This window comes from Gossypium arboreum, chromosome 1 (assembly GCF_025698485.1).
Source record: "Gossypium arboreum isolate Shixiya-1 chromosome 1, ASM2569848v2, whole genome shotgun sequence".
NCBI lineage: Eukaryota > Viridiplantae > Streptophyta > Magnoliopsida > Malvales > Malvaceae > Gossypium > Gossypium arboreum.
In genome coordinates, this window is record NC_069070.1 from 115,882,953 (window position 1) to 115,900,998 (window position 18,046).

The 18,046-nt window shown below is 32.7% G+C and overlaps 1 pseudogene; it reads left to right on the plus strand.

Moving 5' to 3' along the window:
- The first annotated feature begins 15,037 nt into the window (after positions 1-15,037).
- Positions 15,038-17,974, plus strand: LOC108481679 (phosphoacetylglucosamine mutase-like; annotated as a pseudogene).
- Positions 17,975-18,046: the final 72 nt, after the last annotated feature.

The following is an 18,046-nucleotide window of genomic DNA, read 5'->3' on the forward strand; positions in this document are numbered from 1 at the left end:
GTGTAAGTCTTAAAGATTGAAGACTATATTCATTAAAATCACATGACTATCACATCTTGATGCAAGATCTACTTCCAGTTGCTTTACGGTGCTGTATGTCAAAGAAGGTAATGTCCTGTATAATTGAACTGTCCAATATAATGAAAGCAATTTGTGGCAAAGTTCTGAATGTTGAAGAACTTGAAAAAGTACAAGATTGAGCCGCTTTGACATTATGCAATTTGGAGAAGATCTTTCCACCTTCCTTCTTCACAATTATGGTGCACCTTATCATTCATCTCCCTCGTGAAGCAATAATTGGTGGGCTGGTTTTCTATCGTTGGATGTATCCAATTGAAAGGTGCTAATTTATTTCAAAGGCATTCCACCGTTATACCTATAGTTACCAGTTTTGATAATGTTGTATATAGTGTTTAGGTTCCTAAGCAAATTGAAGTCTTATTGCCGTAACAAACGTTATCCGGAAGGATCGATTGCTGAAGGCTACTTGGCAGAGGAGTGTATGACATTCTTTTCTAAATATTTAGAAGATGTTGAAACAAGATTGAATAGACCAAGTAGAAATGCCGGACTCAATGATCCTAGCTTGGCCGAAACTTATTTATTTCAAAGTTATGGAGAACCAATCGGCAAAGTTGAAATTGCAGAATTAGATGACCGATCTTGGATACAAGCACATAGATATGTTCTTTTCCACCACGATGCACTTGAACAATTACGCAAGTAAGTTCTAGAATATGATAAATATTCATCTTTTTTTGATTTGTTTATTTTTTAACGAATTAAACATGTTTTTAACATAGTGAGTACAAACAAGTCTTAAGATCTCGTTCACGCTCACGAAGATTACAACATCACGAGATTAATAGGTTATTCGCAGAATCTTTTCATGAATGGTTAAGCCAAACGGTATGCAACTCAATATTTTATTGACAAATAATAATGTTTTCTCATAACATTTACAATTACTCAATTTACTTTTAATTCAATAGGTTTGGGGTGGGAATATCGTTAATGACGAAGTTAAATGGCTTTCCCAAGGTCCGAATCGAGTAGTAAAAAGATATAGTGGCTTCATCATGAATGGATTCAGATTTCATACCAAATATCGCGAGAAATTGAGGAGAACTCAAAATTGTGGAGTAGTTGTTAATTCTTTAATTACAAGTTACGCTAGTGCTAGGGACAGTAATCCTGTCGAGGGAAATGTGGAGTATTACGGACTTCTAACCGACATTATTGAGTTGGATTACTATGGAAAATGGAAAGTTGTCTTATTTCGATGTGATTGGGCTGATGCTAATACTGCTCGCGGAATTAAAAATGATCAATTTGGTTTTACAATGGTGAATTTCTCTCGATTAATTCACACTGGAGAACATTTGATAGACGAGCCGTATGTATTTTCTTCTCAAGTTAAACAAGTTTTTTACTCGAAAGATCCAATTGATGAGGGTTGGTACGTTGTACTCCGAAACACCCCTAGAGACTTATTTGACATAGGGAATGGAAGTAGAGATGACATCGTCGAAAGATCAGAAACTTTGCCTTTTCCAGAACAAAACTTAAATGAAAATATCCCTAGTACTAGTACACAATTTCAATGGGTTCGTCAGGATGTGGACGAAGATATTTACGATTTATGATGTAGTAAGATTTTATGAGTTTTTATTTATATGTAAAGTTATAATTTTAACATTGGTCATGTTATATAATTTAACTATTTTATATTTACTATTGTTGTTATTTCGTAATAAAATTTTAACTATTTTATGTGTTGCGTGAAAAATGCCTAGAAGAAGATTAAGAGATCTTAGTATTGTATGAATACTACAAATTCGAAAGAAGTAAATCTTGAATAATGCAGACAGTTGTTGGATCTTCAAGCGTCTTTAGACACTTGACGAGTCTGTGGAATTTCAAAGTAATGTTAAGTTTATTTTACAAATTGTATTAAATTTTATTACTGATTTATTTTAAATTTCAATATAGTAATAATATATTATTTTTCAGCTGAAAATGGTCGGACGCTAGAGAGAATCGAGGACGTGCGCTCCTAACAGATTTATATAACTTAAATTCTGCCGAGCGTGTCAAAGTAACTAGAAACAGCCATGGTCAGCCTGTTGGACAAGAAGCTCGACTTTTAGCAGGCTATTTGGGCATTATAGCACGAAATGCCAATATGTTGCCCATCAACTACTTAATCATGGCATAACATGCCCGATAGCAATAAAATCAAGCTATCTCTAATATTAAGGTAACAAAACGTTAATGTAATTTATAATACTTTGGTTTAAGTTTCATTTATATTTACTTCCTAAACTGTGTTTTTTAGGAGAGGTTTGCTTTAGAGGTCTCTGATGCCTATATCAAGAAGGCATTGGGTAAAAAATGGAGAGACCATAAAAGCATTTTAAAAAAAGAATATTTTAAAAAACCCATAAGCCTCGAAGAAAAATTGCAAAATGTCCCACCGGGAATGTTGAGGTACCAATAGGAAGATGCGGTTCGATTTTGGAATTCGAAGAAAGGAGAGGTATTATGTACTTGCAAACTTTTATAAATTTTTCGGTTTATAGTATTTATTATATACGTAATAATAATTTCATTATGTAGGACCGTGAGTGAGTTGGAACAAGCAAGCAGTAAAAACAAAAATTTACGCATTACCGCAGATCGAGAAGTTTTGCTTGTGTAGCTCAGCCAGCAGGTACTATGGATTTATTAATTCTATCAAGTATTAATGACTTTTTACTATTAAATAATATTTACTACTATATTGTAGGAAGCCTCGTCTGGTCAAAAAGTTGGACGCCTTCAGCTTTTTGACATTACGCACAAGAAAAAAGATGGAACTCCGATGACATCCGAGGTCAGAGAAATTATGGTATATTTACTTAATAAAATTTGATTCATTATAAATATTTATAATATTTAATTATAATGTTTTAATTTGTCGTTTTTATTAGTTTAATTTAAATAATTTTATGTTGTATTCCTTTTTATTGTATATTTCGTTTCTAACTCTTTAACTGATTTATTAGGAGAAACTAAAAGATAAGAAGGCAGAGTATGAAGCGACTGCTTCGACTGATAGTTCTGTTAATTTTGAGGATATTGATAACAAAATTATTAATGAAGTTTTGGGTCTTGAAAGGTATGGTCGGGTTAGATTTCAAGGATCTGGTGTTAACCCGACCCAATATTTTGGATCCGCCTCGCACCAATACATGCCTTCCGGGAGTCAAAGTCAAGCTGAAGTTCAGAGGCTAAAAGATCAGATAGTTCAGATACAAGCTAGCACAGATGAGCAAATTTCTCAACTTAGAGCGGAGGCAGCAGCGCGGGAGGCGGAGGCAGCAGCAAGGGAGGCGGAGCAGAACAGAAAATACAATGAACTCCAGCTACAGCTTCAGTCTATGATGACTATGTTCCAGCAATTTCAAAATCCCCATCTTAGACATTTGTTTTCTTGTAACTTTTAACATTATTGTAAGAAAATTTTGAATATTCATTTACAATTTATATAATATATTTTTCGTATAATTTTGTATTATTTAAATTTACAAGTTTTGGTTGGATTTCATGGTATATTTGCTGTTTTTGGTTGAATTTCTTGCAGGAGGGTTGGATATAGGTGCAAAAATACATATTGCAAAACTGGGCAAATTAGCGGCGTTTTTTAAAAAAAGCGCCGCTAAAAGTACTGCAAATAAGCGGCGCTTTTTTCAAAAAAATGCTGCTAATTTTACCGGCGTTACATATAGCGACGTTTTTTGCGGCGCTTAAAAACGCCGCTAAAAGTCTGTTTTCCTGTCATAGGAAAATTTCATTGATATGGGATAAAAGGGGCCTACTAATATCTTTTATTCAAGTGAAAATTTGAATTCTTTGTAATGATGGTGAAACTTCAGTATCTTTTCTTGCCGATCGCTAATAATCTTGCAGGTAAGACCAAAAGAAGTGGCCATTTCATACGGGTCAATTTGAATGAAACAGAAGCATCAATTCATTTGGGAGAAACATCACAGTAGGAAAAGAACAAAAATTGGAAAAGTTGTTCTTTTTCTGCCCATTTAAGAGGTAGCAGTTAAAGAGTCTGAGAAGTTGCAAGTTCCATATTTTTTTCTGAAACCTCAAAGCATATTTTCAGCATGCTTATGATGGAAAAAAAAATAAGAATACCATATGTGTACTTGTATAAGTATGGTGTTGTTATTCCTTTTTTTCAGCAGCCAATAAAAACAAAAAATTTACATATCAAGTCTCTGAAAATTTTAGACCATCACATTTCAGTCTAGTGCAGCCAATTTGGCAGGCAACATCGTCAGAACACATCAACAAATGCCTATTTTTGTAATTAATTGATTTTCTATACCTTTTTCGTAATTAATTATTTTTTATATTAATGGGATAAAACCCTTCTTTTTCTAAATTTATTAAAATATAAAACCTTTAAAATAAAAAAATATTATAGTTGAGTATGCCAAGGCAAAAAACTCGGTTGACTTGAATGGTTTTTTTTATATATTAAACTTTCACAATATTAATTAATTTTTTTAGTACGTAGTAGTAGCCCTTCAATTAGGCCTCATATATATATATATATATATATATATATATATATATATTTTTTTTTTTTTCAATTATTTGATTTTTATGATAAGTTAACCTGAATAAGCTATCTCATTCTCAATTATTAAGTGGGCGGTTTATTAGATAATCAAAATTAACTTATCACATCTTATATATATATAGTAAGAGAGGTTGTGATCCACATAATTAAAAATTCAACTACAACAAATTTGTGGAATTAAAATGAAAACTAAACTCAATTATTCATACACTCATGCTCATATCACATGACATGCTCAGTTATATATAATTATTCATATTTTCAATCATATTGGAATAGTATAAAATTTTAATCACAGTGTTCCATTTTAGTCAGATTCATGACAATATGTGTGTGTGTTGAAGTTATATATCAATAAAAAATAATGGAAGGAGATGATAGTTTATGATCAATAATATTCGGACATAATAAATTAAAGTGAATTTGATTGAGACTGGGGGAATTGAAATGTCAAATTTGGGACTGAAAAATGAAAAGAAAAAATGAAGGTGAATAAAATGCTTAAAGAGGACAAATTATATTCGTATCTTCTACTTTCTTTTTGTTATCTTTAAATAAGTATATATTCTTTTTTTTGAAGGAATATATATATATATATATATATATTCATTTAAAACACTGTTTTTATGGTTGAGAAAAAAATGGAGAAAATCAAAATTCATTTTGAATTATATTATTAATTTTGAAACAAAAGTTGGGGATATCTTCCTAATATCACGGTTATGTTACAATCAATTATACGGAAATGTCAAAATTTATTCAACTTTATAACCACTCTCAAGAGTAAAAGGTTTTGTTTTTTGTTCCCAAGTTCTCTTTTTTCTTCCCAATATCACGGTTACAATCATTTATACAGACATGTTGGAGCTATCTTGTACGTGATTAATGATTAAACGTGTGGTGAAAGAGTGATTTTGAGAATTTTATAAAATACGGCTTAAAATTTTCTTTTGTTTTTAAAAGTGTTTTCACCAAAAGTTGCTAAAAGCATTAACTTAAAAAAATATGCTTTTATTATTGGATTCAAAAGCACTTCTAACCTCAAAAGTTGTTTATTTAGTATTGCTTATAATTTTAAAAGCGCTTTTGGTATTAAAACCACTTTTTGAGAAACAATACTAAATTAAGCTTAACTCAACCTCCGTGTCCTTTCTCGTATCCTTTCCATTTGAATTTCTTTTTCTTATTTTTTCGTTCTTTTTGAATTTATTTTCCTTTCCATTCTTTTTTTTTTTTGGACTTTCCCATTTCTCTTTTACTAACAATAATAAAAATATATTTTTAAAAAATAATGACAATTACAACTAATTTAATGGGTAAGAATTATACCCACAATGAAGTTTGGACTAGGTCAAAAGGCAAAGAATGACCCAAGAAAAGAACTCCCTTCCCTACTCACCTGCAATTAGGCTCAACCAGTCCGAAGAAGTTGGGAGCCAACAGTTGGTTCACTCGTATGATGGTGCCTTGCCACTATTTGCCATTATTCAGAAAAGTCTGAGCATTTTTTTGATATGATATCAATTCATTTACGAACGAAGACTAATCTGTGGAAAAATCAGTTGAGGATAGCTTGTCGGCCATTGAAATTCGCCGAGTACCTCGAGATCATTGCAAAAGGTTTAAGATAAAAAAACAGGTTGATTATTTTCTTTCTAGCATCATCTTTTTGTCTTACCAACGTAGAGTTTGAGATATAGTAACTAAAATATATATTTTTTAATAATCATATTATAAGTTCTAATCATATCTGTTTTTTTAAATATAATACGTAAAATTACTCATAGTCCTTCCTCAAACCATAAATAGAAGCATAATATATTTCAATGTACTCAAACTCATATTCTCCTACATTAACAACAATGCCCATACTAATCGAGCTAAGGCTCAATCAACAACTAAAATAATATATTAAATGTAGAAAAAGAAAAGCAAAACATATTAGTAAATATGTTAAATGGAGGTTTATTACTTGTAATAATTTTGTCTATAAATTTTTGCTCGTGCAGTCTTCATTAAACGATTAAATTTTAACTCTAGACCTTAAAATAAGATGATTCAAAGTGGGTTTAGAAGTTTAAAGATACATCTTTTATCAATTAGAAGACATCTCAATATAAAAATATCAAGATCTCGTAAAAAAAACTAATCGCAACTCGACTGATTTTCCAGAATTGAGAATTGACAGATTTGGTGAATTTAATTTAATTTAATAAATTGCACCCCATTTGTAAAGAATCAAATGAATGATAAAGTTAGCTAAATGAATCACATTCGGAAATAAAATGTTTTCTCATAAGTATAAAAATGACTTAAGAATTAATTTAAGTATTTTGAATTATTATTTAATTAAATAGTTGAAATTAAAAAATAGAATGAAATTAATTAGTCATTGTGAAATTATGGGCGTCGAAACCAATAAATTGAAATATAGAGTAGTAGGGTCAAATCCATATGGACTGGTTATCTAATTTCGCCTTTTATTATGACTAGATTCGTTGTCACAGCCATAGTCGTGTGCATAGTAGTACTGAAAAACAATAAAAAAATAGGGGGTTTAAATTGATTAAGATAATAAAATAAGGAAATACGAAAAATAAAATAAAATAAAATTAGATTAAAAATGTAAAAATAAATTTAAGAAAATAAAATAAATGGATAAATAAAATATATTTTTTAAGCTTAGCCTTAGCCTCGATGTACTCCAATCTTGAATCAATCCTTGAAATAGATTTTCCCTTCCAAGCAATAAGTTGGTTTTAGCGACCAAGAACGTCCATATCGCCAACTTTTCCTTATGTAGTCAATCTCAGTACGACCTGCAAATTAGCTCTTGCCAATTATCTAACTACGATACATGTGTACGCAATTTAAGATTTTGACAGCCTTACGATCTGAAAAGCCCAACTCAAATCAATGGCCTTAACTGCTTGGGTCGTTTAAATCCTATCTCTATCTCTCTTGACAGAATCCAACTGGCTTTTCCCATCTAGACACGCCAATTTGTTTGTGGGAATTCGAAAACAACACAGCCGATTCATCTCCCAACTGTACGCCAAACAACTCCAACCCAACGTCCACTTTTTGAATTAAAGCTGAATCAACTTTAAGGGACGAATTTGTACTATCCCATATACCAGAGAGATAGAAAATACTGCGTTGATAGGTTTTTTGAGCGGGTTCAAATCTCACGATTGTTTTGTTGGAAGGCTAAAGTTAAAAAGGATTTAGTTAATCATGGGAAAAAATCATGCTGAAAGGGGAAGGGCCTTGGAAGGAAATTAAACCAAAAGATTGGAAGTAAAGAAAAAAATTGAAATTGGCATAATGAAGTGAGGCAGGTAATGGAAAGGAAAAAAAAAATATTAAAGCCCAAACCCAAACACACTATTAGTGCTAAAATTTAGTTGGATTTTTCCTAAATATTATCACTAAATAATTCTAAATATAATCACTAAATAATTCAAAATTTAAAAATCAAATTTAAACTAGAATTTAAACTAATTACGGAGTTGTAATAATATAAAAAATCCTTCAATCTTTATCCAGCCACTTAAGAAAAAAATCTTCAACCCTTCAATCTTTATCCAATCATATTTGAATCTTCAATCTTTCAATCAAGCCCTCTTCTTTGCTTTTTGTTCCAATTTAGTCCTTTTTTGTAAGAGTTTGAATTCAGCACACCAACTTCATTCCTAATAAGAAAAATCTAAATTTAATAGCATTTTATTTGATAATTATCCAAAAATAAATATATTAAAAATACGAATTTATTCTGCTATCAGTGAATTCATTGAATATGGAAATTAAATATATTTTCTCATAGATTCTTTTACGGTAAAGTTGCCATTACTTTAACGGAATTAGAATTGAGTTGAGAAAATTATTTAATCAAAAAATGAATTTATCTGATTAAATTAATTTATAAATAATATTTATTTTGGTAAATAGGAAAACATGTATTGAGTTGGATTAAATTATAAAATATTAAGTTAAAAGTTCAAGAAGCACATATTACTGAATCTTGTACAAGAGAGACCCAAACTCCCCTCATAGGGGTGACAACCCTAGTATATTTAACTAGGGAGTGCCACCCCCTCTTATAGTTAAACTAGAAAACTAGTTTTTCTATTAAATAAATAATATCATTTGTATTTTACTAATTCAACCAAGATTCTTTTATCTCTTCCTATAAATAGAAATTATTTCTGGTTCTATGTTTGGTTCGTAATTGTTCAAGCCCACATTTGAAGTAATTTGTGGTATGAGAATACTAGAGAAGACCGTTAAGTTGATAGCCGAGAACATTTAGGATCCGCCTTGCTCAAAGCATAAGTACCTTTCGGGAAAAAGTTTATTGTTTTAAATATCACAAACCAATCCGATTTTCAAAATTTTAATTTTTCGCTATGATAGAAAACCATTTTATTAAATCGAATTTTTCCAACATGTACTTTTCGAATCTATCAGGCTCAACAAGGGTTGTCAGTTTGTTACAGCCTGTAATTGCATAGTCTTTTGCATGTACATGACCAATAATAGCATGTAAGGAGATTTTAGGTTCTCCTCCTAATTCTTCGATATTCTTCTCTACTGTATCTCTCAATTCTAATCAAAATAAATTTTTGCACCGATTATGTAGTTGGAATGTGAGCAAGAAATTTCAAGATTATGGAGTGTATTAACAGGTTCTATGCCACATCACTTTTATAATTTGGGTAGGGGTTTGCTTGCATAGAGTAAACAACAGAAGAAACAATGTAGATAAAAGTCAACTAGCTTTCGACACATATTAGAAGCTCTATATGATTTGCCGATTGATGATGTTGTTATGGGCGAAATTATTGATGTTAATTTGGAAATGCTATTTGAAGTGGATAAAGAGAAATTTTATTAGGAGCAGAGGAAGGCTAATTGGTTGCGACAAGGGGATAAAAATACAACTTTCTTTCACAATTTCACTAGCTTTCGAAGACGCATTAATAAAATCCATGGATTGGAGGATAACTTGGGGTCATTTAGAAAGAACTTTGATGATATATGGAGGGTTGCTTAACATTATTTTTTAGCATTGTTTACTTCTTAAGGGCACGGGACTCAGCACACTTGTTATCAAGTGCTTCTCTTGTATTACAGATGATATGGATAATATGTTAATGCATATGAAAGAAGTGATAAGAGCCATCAAAAAGATGTCTCCTACTAAAGTACCGAGCCATGATGGGATGTCAAGTATGTTTTATCAGAAGTATTGGCATATTGTGGGAAAAGATGTAGGAGAGTATTGTCTTGCGATTCTTAATAGAGAGATTACTATGACTGAAATAAATCGGACGAATATAATTCTCATTTTCAAGGTGTCTAACTCGAGGAATATGTCTTATTTCAGATCGATCCTTTTATGTATGGTAGTCTATAAAATCATCTCTAGGGTATTGGTTAACAAATTTCAATTAGTATTGGACAATTTTGCTAATATAGCTTAGAGTTCCCTTGTTATTGTTAGACTTATTACATGCAATATTTTGGTAGCATATGAGATTTTTCATGCTGCTAATAAGAAAAGAAGGGGAGATGAGGGTCTTTTGCAGTTAAACTGGATATCAAGTCCTATGATAAGGTTGAATGACATTTTGTAGAGGTTATGATGATTAAAATGAGTTTTGCCAGGGATTGGGTTTCTTTAATTATGCATTGTATTACTACTGTCTTATATTATTGTCTTGTATTTAGTGGTGATGAATGGGCAAACTGTGGGAAATATCATTCCATCTAGGGGATTGCGATAGGGTGATCCTTTGAGCCCATATTTATTCCTAATTTGCAGTGAATATTTTTCATCCTTACTAAAAATAGAGCATTAGGACGGGTGGATGAGGGGTGCAAGGTTTGTCGTGGAAGTCCTAACATCCTACATTTTTTGCTGATGACAATATAGTGTATTAAAGAAAAAATATTCAATAAAATGGTAACATAAATAACACAACTTTTGAGTATTAACAAAAGGTAAAAAAAGTAATAAATAAATAATTCATAAAAGGTTGAAATTAAATAAAACAAGGGCTGAATCGAAATTAAAATGAAATTAAAAGTTTAAATTATAATAATATAAATGAATAAAGGACTAAAACGCGACGCATAACAAAGAGAAAGGTCTAAATGGAAAATTATCCCAAACCCCAGGACACGCGTTACTCCCCAAAAGGTCAGCGAACGGGGGACCAAATTGAAAGAAATTTGAAATTACCAGTGCAATTAAAAAAAGGAACAAGAAAAACTTAGGACCAAATTAAAAAGGGGTCCAAAACTGGAAGGACCAATGTCTCAAATAGAACCTTGCCGCGAAAACACGTGGATCTTGCTAGCATTCGGGTCTGCTCCAAAACGACACCGTTTTGAGGCTTCTAGAGCCTAGCCAAAATGACGTCATATCCTGACTATTATAAATGCAAAAAAATTCTTAAAATTTTATTTTTAAACCTAGTTTTTTTAAAAAAATCTGTTGGCTTTTTTTTCTCTCGTCTCTCCACATCCGGCCCTGGCGCCAGCGAGTCTCCGCCGCGGCCACCGGTCATCAGCGACGGAGACCGCCGCCTCCGGTGGCCGGAGATCACGAAAAAAATGTGTATTTTCATCCCTGTTTTATTGGGAATCCGAATCCGAGGTCGAAACCCTAGATCCGGTTAAAGTTCGACAGTAACAAAGAAGGGCTTTTTGACTTCCAATTGTCCTCGACACGGCTTTAGGTGAACCCCTAAAGGTGCGACAGCCTTTTAAGTCAGAGAGGACTCCGGCTACGGCATCGAGGTAAGAACTTTTTTTATTTCTTGTTTTACGTTAATATATAAAAACAGATTCACAATAAATAAATAAATAAAAGAATTACCTTCGAAATTTTTGTATTCTGGTTTTTGTTGATTGCTTTTTTTTTTGTATTCAATTTCTATTTCAAAAAAATCTCCTTTACAATCTAGTTATTTAGGCTTTTTATAACCAATTGATTACAATATATTTTCCTCTTTTTTGCTGTTTCTGCTACTGTTTGTTTCTTTCTCTTTGCAGGTGACGGTACACGGTTAAAGGTGGGACGAAGACCCTTGCATTTGCCATTTTGGTCCAAGGGCGGTAGAGGCGCGTTAGGTCTCGGGTGGCGTGCCTGCTAGGTAGCGGCGTTGGAGGCTAGGATTTTTTAGTTTTACTGAAAAAATGTTTAGGTTATTGGGCCACTGGGCCATTAGATTCTTTTTTATTTGGACCAGTAGCTAAATTAATTTCATTAATGGGATTTTTTTAACTGCGAATAATAATGGTATATTGTCCATTACAAGCTTTTGTCTTCAGCATGTGCAAACAGGGGAATGTGGAAATAATGATATTGTTCTTCTCATTCTTCAAAAGTCACCTTATTTGAAACATCTCAGCTTTAATAGTGTAAGTAGAGTTGTGATCACTTGTTTTTTTTTCTGTTGAATCCATCCTTTGTAATTAAAAAAAAGTATTTTTATGTGTAGTTTTTCTTCAACCGGGGATTCATGTGGTGCCTGTGATATCCCGAATTAGGGCCTAAACGGACTAGTGGTTTCGAAACCACAATTCTGAAGTAGAAAAATTTATTCCGATTAATTTTTATAATTTATTGAGTGATTAGATGCATGTGTTAGAATATCGATAGAAAATTTCATGAATTGCATGTCTAATTTGCCTATTAGGACTTCATTGCAAAAGTTGAAAAATATGAGTTTTAGATGTTAAAGGATTTAATTGAAGTAGATGTCCTTAAATAGTAATTATACCATTAGGTTTTCATGGACAAAAGTGGACATACATAGGTAGAAATAACCAAAGTTTTTAATGAAGGGTATTTTAATCATTTGGTAATTAAAAGATTAAAAAAAGGAAAAAGATGGCAAAATATGTCCATATTCTTCATTAGGACGAAATTTCAAGGGTTCTCCATAACTAGGGATTTTTCAAGCTTCCAAGCTCCATAGTAAGTGATTCCAAGCCCCGTTTTTAATATTCTTTACGTTTTTGGAGTCCCGGTAACTTGATTTAGCTTATTCTAGCAATAATTTAACCTAGGGTTTATATTTGGAAAAATACCCATAGGTGAAATGTGTTCATTTTGATGTTTTATGGTAGAATATGAAGCTTTAAATTGTGTTAAACAACTTTTTCTAAACGATTTTACGTGAAAACGAGTAAAATGACATAATCGGTAAAAATACCTAATGTTTATAACTACATGTTAGAGTGAGAATTTGATGTTGCCATAGAAGGGAAAAATTATCAGCATGTCATAAAACATAATAATTTTGGAAAAAAAATTAATTTTTGAGCTTTGGGGAAAAAGTGTAAATATGCAAAAGTTTAGGAGCAAAATCGTAAATTTTCCAAAGTTAGAGTTAAGGACTATTTTGATAAATGTGAGTATTAAATCAGCTAAATGTGTTATTTTAGACCAAGAAAGACGTGGAATCGACCTTGATCGGGGAAAGGAAAAGATTGTGGACTAAATTGCAAAATTTCTTTATTTTGTACCGAGGTAAGTTCATGTGTAAATGTAGTAACATAATTGTAATTTTAAGTAATTTAATGGTATTTATATGATATGATGATTAATATCATGAAATATTATGCTTTGTGGTTATTATTGAGTAATATGCAAATTATGTGTGCTACTTGTTAAATATAAATTGCTACCGAGTATCGGTTTCGATATTCCGTGGAAGACGGCAAAGATGTGTGATCGAGGAAAAAGCCCGTTTGAACCTTGGGAATAGATTAGAATACAAGTGACATGTCACTAGGATATTTGAGTTCCAAGCTCGTTGAGTTGAGTCCGAGTTCATGATATGTAACTAGGCATCCGAGCTCGTTGAGTTTAGTCCGAGTTCGTGAGATGTAACTAGGCATCCGAACTCATTGAGTTGAGTCTGAGTTCACTTATGGATGCGAACGCCCGAACTCGTTGAGTTGAGTTCGAGTTCACTTATGGGCGGGTTACATGGTAGCTTGGCTACGTAATTTCCGCAGGCTATTGAGTTTGTAGAGCTACGGGTATGGCACTTATGCGTATGAAATCCGTGTATTCGAATCATATTTTGATGCGTTCAACGGGTAAATCTTAAGTGGATAAGGTGAGTACCTAAAACGAAGGTGACATGTTGGTAAGTGTGGTGAATGAGAAAATTTGTACAGGTATGTACTTAACCCTCGGGTTGAGACTTCAATATAATAATAATATGGTAGGATCATGAATGAGAAATATGATATGAATACTTTGGTGATATTATACAAATGTGGATTTCGTATTATTGCATGGTTATGTTACTTGCTATTTACATGTGAATTTACTAAGAAATTATGCTTACTCCCTCCTCTCTATTCTTTGTAGTTTTGTCAAGCCGGCTAGGAGATCGGGAACGGTCGGAGGCGCGCTCACACTATCAACAAACTATTTCGGTATAATGACTTGTATATTTTGACAATATGGCATGTATAGCATTATAATTATTTTGTGTATATAATCTTATGATATGGCTCATGGATGGCATGGAAATGTTTGAGAATGATTAGCTATTGGAGTGGCTAATCAAGATTATATTTGATAACACGTATGCTTTATGTGCTAACTAATCTATGGAAATCCATAAAATGGTGAAATTGGCTATAAAACTGAATCACACAGTAGCAGTGACGTGAGTTTGAAAAATCACTAAAAATAGTAGAGATAGAATTAGATGATGAATAAAATATGGAATTGAAGCTTAATGAATATATTTTCATGTGGAAGAAACAAAATAGGTAAAAGATTGTATTTTATGAGATATTTATGTTTTGGTGATATAGGGTCAGAGCAATTTCTGGATTCCCTATTCTGACTTTAGAAATTCATCATAAATTGTGTAAAAATAATTAGGACTCACACTTTATATGTGTGGATCCCTTATTGAGTATATTTTTAAGAGAAACAAACAACATGGTCATTGGATCTCTGTACAGGAAGAAATTTGGTTCGTAGTGCAAAGGGGTCAGAGTAGCTGAACCCTGAAATAGGGGAGAATTTAACTAATTGGCCTTACCAAAAATTCTAAGAAAAAATTAGTACGTAGATATATGAGTCTAGTTTCGGGAAAAATTTACGGAATTTGATTTCGAGTTTCGTAACTCAAGATATGATTTTTTTAGCGACTGTGACGCAGATGGACAGTTTACTACGAGAATTGTTTGAACTTGTTTAAATGCTAAAATAAATTTAGTAATGTCTCATGCTCGACTCCGGTGACGGTCTCGGGTAAGGGGGCGTTACAGTGCCCACCAGAAAGGGTCCTCAAGTGTTTGACATTACATCTTGAGATTATACAAATTCATATGCTCTGTGGGAGGAAAGAAGCCATGAAAATGATTGAATATCTTTTGAATAATGGAAGGGTGTTGAAACAGACAGCTATAACTATTGAAAGGGAGGAAGGTTTCAACAGGTTAATTGGATTTTCAAGGGCTTCTGCAGGATGCAAAATTGTGGTAACAGAGAAAGTAGACAAGGCTGATGTGTAAGTATGGATTTAGATATTTATTCCTTGAATGTATAGCTTGGCTTGGCAGTTGGAAGGTAACTTAAATCAATTATCCTAAATCTATTTCTTTCATTCAAGTCTGTAATTTGCAAGGGATCCTTTCACTCATGTTTGTAAATTGCAATGATTATTTCTTATATTCATTGTTTTTGTGACCAATTTCCATAATATAATTTATAAATTTACTTTGATTTAATAATATGGAGCCTCTCTACCATTATATATATTTGGTGGTACATGCAGAAGATGAATAATTGCTGTTCGAAACCTTGATTGTTCGAATCAGCTTAGTTGGAGCTCACATTGCTCAAGTTTGGAAGATTTTCATCACAAACATTTGCTCAAATTCGGGATAATTGTATATTAATCCGAATTGGTATAATCGATCCGATTAAGTGTGGGAATCAACCTAAGATGCAGAATGAAGTCCATATGGGTTCACAAAGTCTGCAAACTTGTCTATAGTTCACACATTTCTGTGAAGGATTTACTAATAATACGATACATTACTTGCTACTTTCTGATATAAATTTTGTACTTGTTTTGCCATCATAGCCATGTATTCTTCGAGTTGGAATCCCTCAAATAGATTGCCTTGTAAAATGTGCTTCCACAGGTTGTTCTAATGATTGGTTAAACCATTAAGTAACACATTCATCTTATCAGACCAATGAAGATTAATAATCAAATCTTTTTTTAAAAAAGGAATATTTTATTTTAGTATCAAATTCGAGATTGCTTCTCAGAATTTCAATATCTATTTTATTTAAGCGACCATTGAATTAATTTTCCTTTTTCTGGTATAAATTTAATCCAACCCAGGAGTTTGATACTTTGAAACCATGAAAGAGTATCAACGCTCGCTTCTTCTCCACTCATCTTCTCTTTTCTCTACTCCTCAAGGTCTTTCCTTTCCTTCAAAAACCAAAACATACCTCTTTTCACTTTTGTTGCTAACAAAAAAATTTTACTTTTTTTTGTTTTAGGAGTAAAGCTATCATATGGGATAGCAGGGTTCAGGGCAGATGCATCCATCCTCAAATCAACAGTTCACAGAGTTGGGATATTGGCTGCTTCAAGATTGGTGCTACATTTTAGTGTTCAATGATGGTGTTGGTGCCGATTAGGTACAGAAAGAGAAGGTTGTTCCACGTTGAATTGGTTCCAATGATGTTGGATTAAGGTGCGCTATCTCTTCATATTTGGGAGTAAATTACTGTTATCAACTGTTTACAAGCTAATTAGTCTTGCATCTGCTGAATTGTTGATCAAAGGTTAAAGGCTCATTTTAATTTCAACTCTTTCTGACAAGTGCATATGTTAAATAAGATGACAACTAAACATGAAAAAAACTTGTAATGTTCTTTTCTTTTTATAACTGGTGTTTGATATTTCATGTCGTCGTCATTTATAAATTTTCGATGATCACTCATTGACTAGTACGAAAGCTATTTTGGATGGTTGATTCATGATGATATTTGACTGTATTTTTAGTATGATAGTTGCTATGGTATTTCTGTTGTATGTTATGAAATCTGGTCATGCTCCGAATTTTTCCTTATCAGGTGCGCAAGTTTGGATGGCGATGTTGATCGCCTCGTATATTTTTCGGTCTCAACTAACAGTAGCAGAAAATTTGATCTAGTTGACGGGGACTAAATATTAACCTTATTCACTTTATTCATCAAAGAGCAACCAAGCATTCTAGCCAAGGATGGCAATGGAAAACCAAATAATAATTCTCAAACTCGACTTGGTATTGTACAGACAGCTTATGCTAATGGAACATCCGCCGATTATCTCAAACAGTTGGATTTGGAAGTCATTTTTACTCCTACAGGGGAAACACTTGCATGAGAAAGCTGCTGAGTTTGATATTGGAATCCTGGTTGTCTTGGTTAGAGGCCAGGAACAATGAACTCGGTTTGGCGTCTGAAGGTAATTTATGAATGAAGTCCTTTTCTTTTAAGAATTATCTATGATAGTTTATTGAGTATTATTTTCATTTTTTTTGAGGATCTGGACAACAGAAAGCTGCTCTAAGACTACTCTCAGTGATTAAATTGATCAACCAAGCTGTTGGAGATGCTTTGAGTTGCTTGCTCTCGGTTGAGGCTATTTTGCAACAAAAGGGTTGGTCAATACATTAATGGAATGAACTTTACCAGGATTTACCTAGTCGACAACTTAAGGTCAGTTTTCTATATCACTCTCTCATCTATAGCAGAGTTCATATCTACTTTTTCTCGCTAGTTTTCCATATTTTGACTAAGACCTTTTCTTTTTCACCTTACAAGGGAGAAAGTATGATATAAGTGCGCAAAATTAGAGCAAAAATATATTGCTTGTATGTTTCCATTGCTTGTGTTAGGTCAAAGTTGTAGACAGAACAGCTGTCCTGTTGCAACAACAAATGCCGAAACCGTAGCTATTAGACCCCCTGGCATTCAAGAAGCTATTGATGCTGAAACTGGTAAAATTTTGCCATTGATCTTATCTCAATGCATGTTTTGGTGCTTATACTCGGCTTATTGTATGGTTCGATTAATCTCACTTTTGTGGGATATTTTTGAAATTTTTTATACAAAATGCAGTGAAGTACCCTAAAGGCCGGTGTTTCATACGACCATCAGGTACAGAGGATGACATTCGTGTTTATGCAGAAGCCTCCACCCAGGAAGCTGCAGACAGCTTGGCCAAATCTATCGCCAAAATTGTTGACCGTTTTCTAGGTTTTGGAACCTCTCGGCAGTAGCTTCCCTAATCTTTTCACATTTTAACAGAGGTCACAAAATGTTAAACAGCAGGTTCTAGTTTTAACCAACTT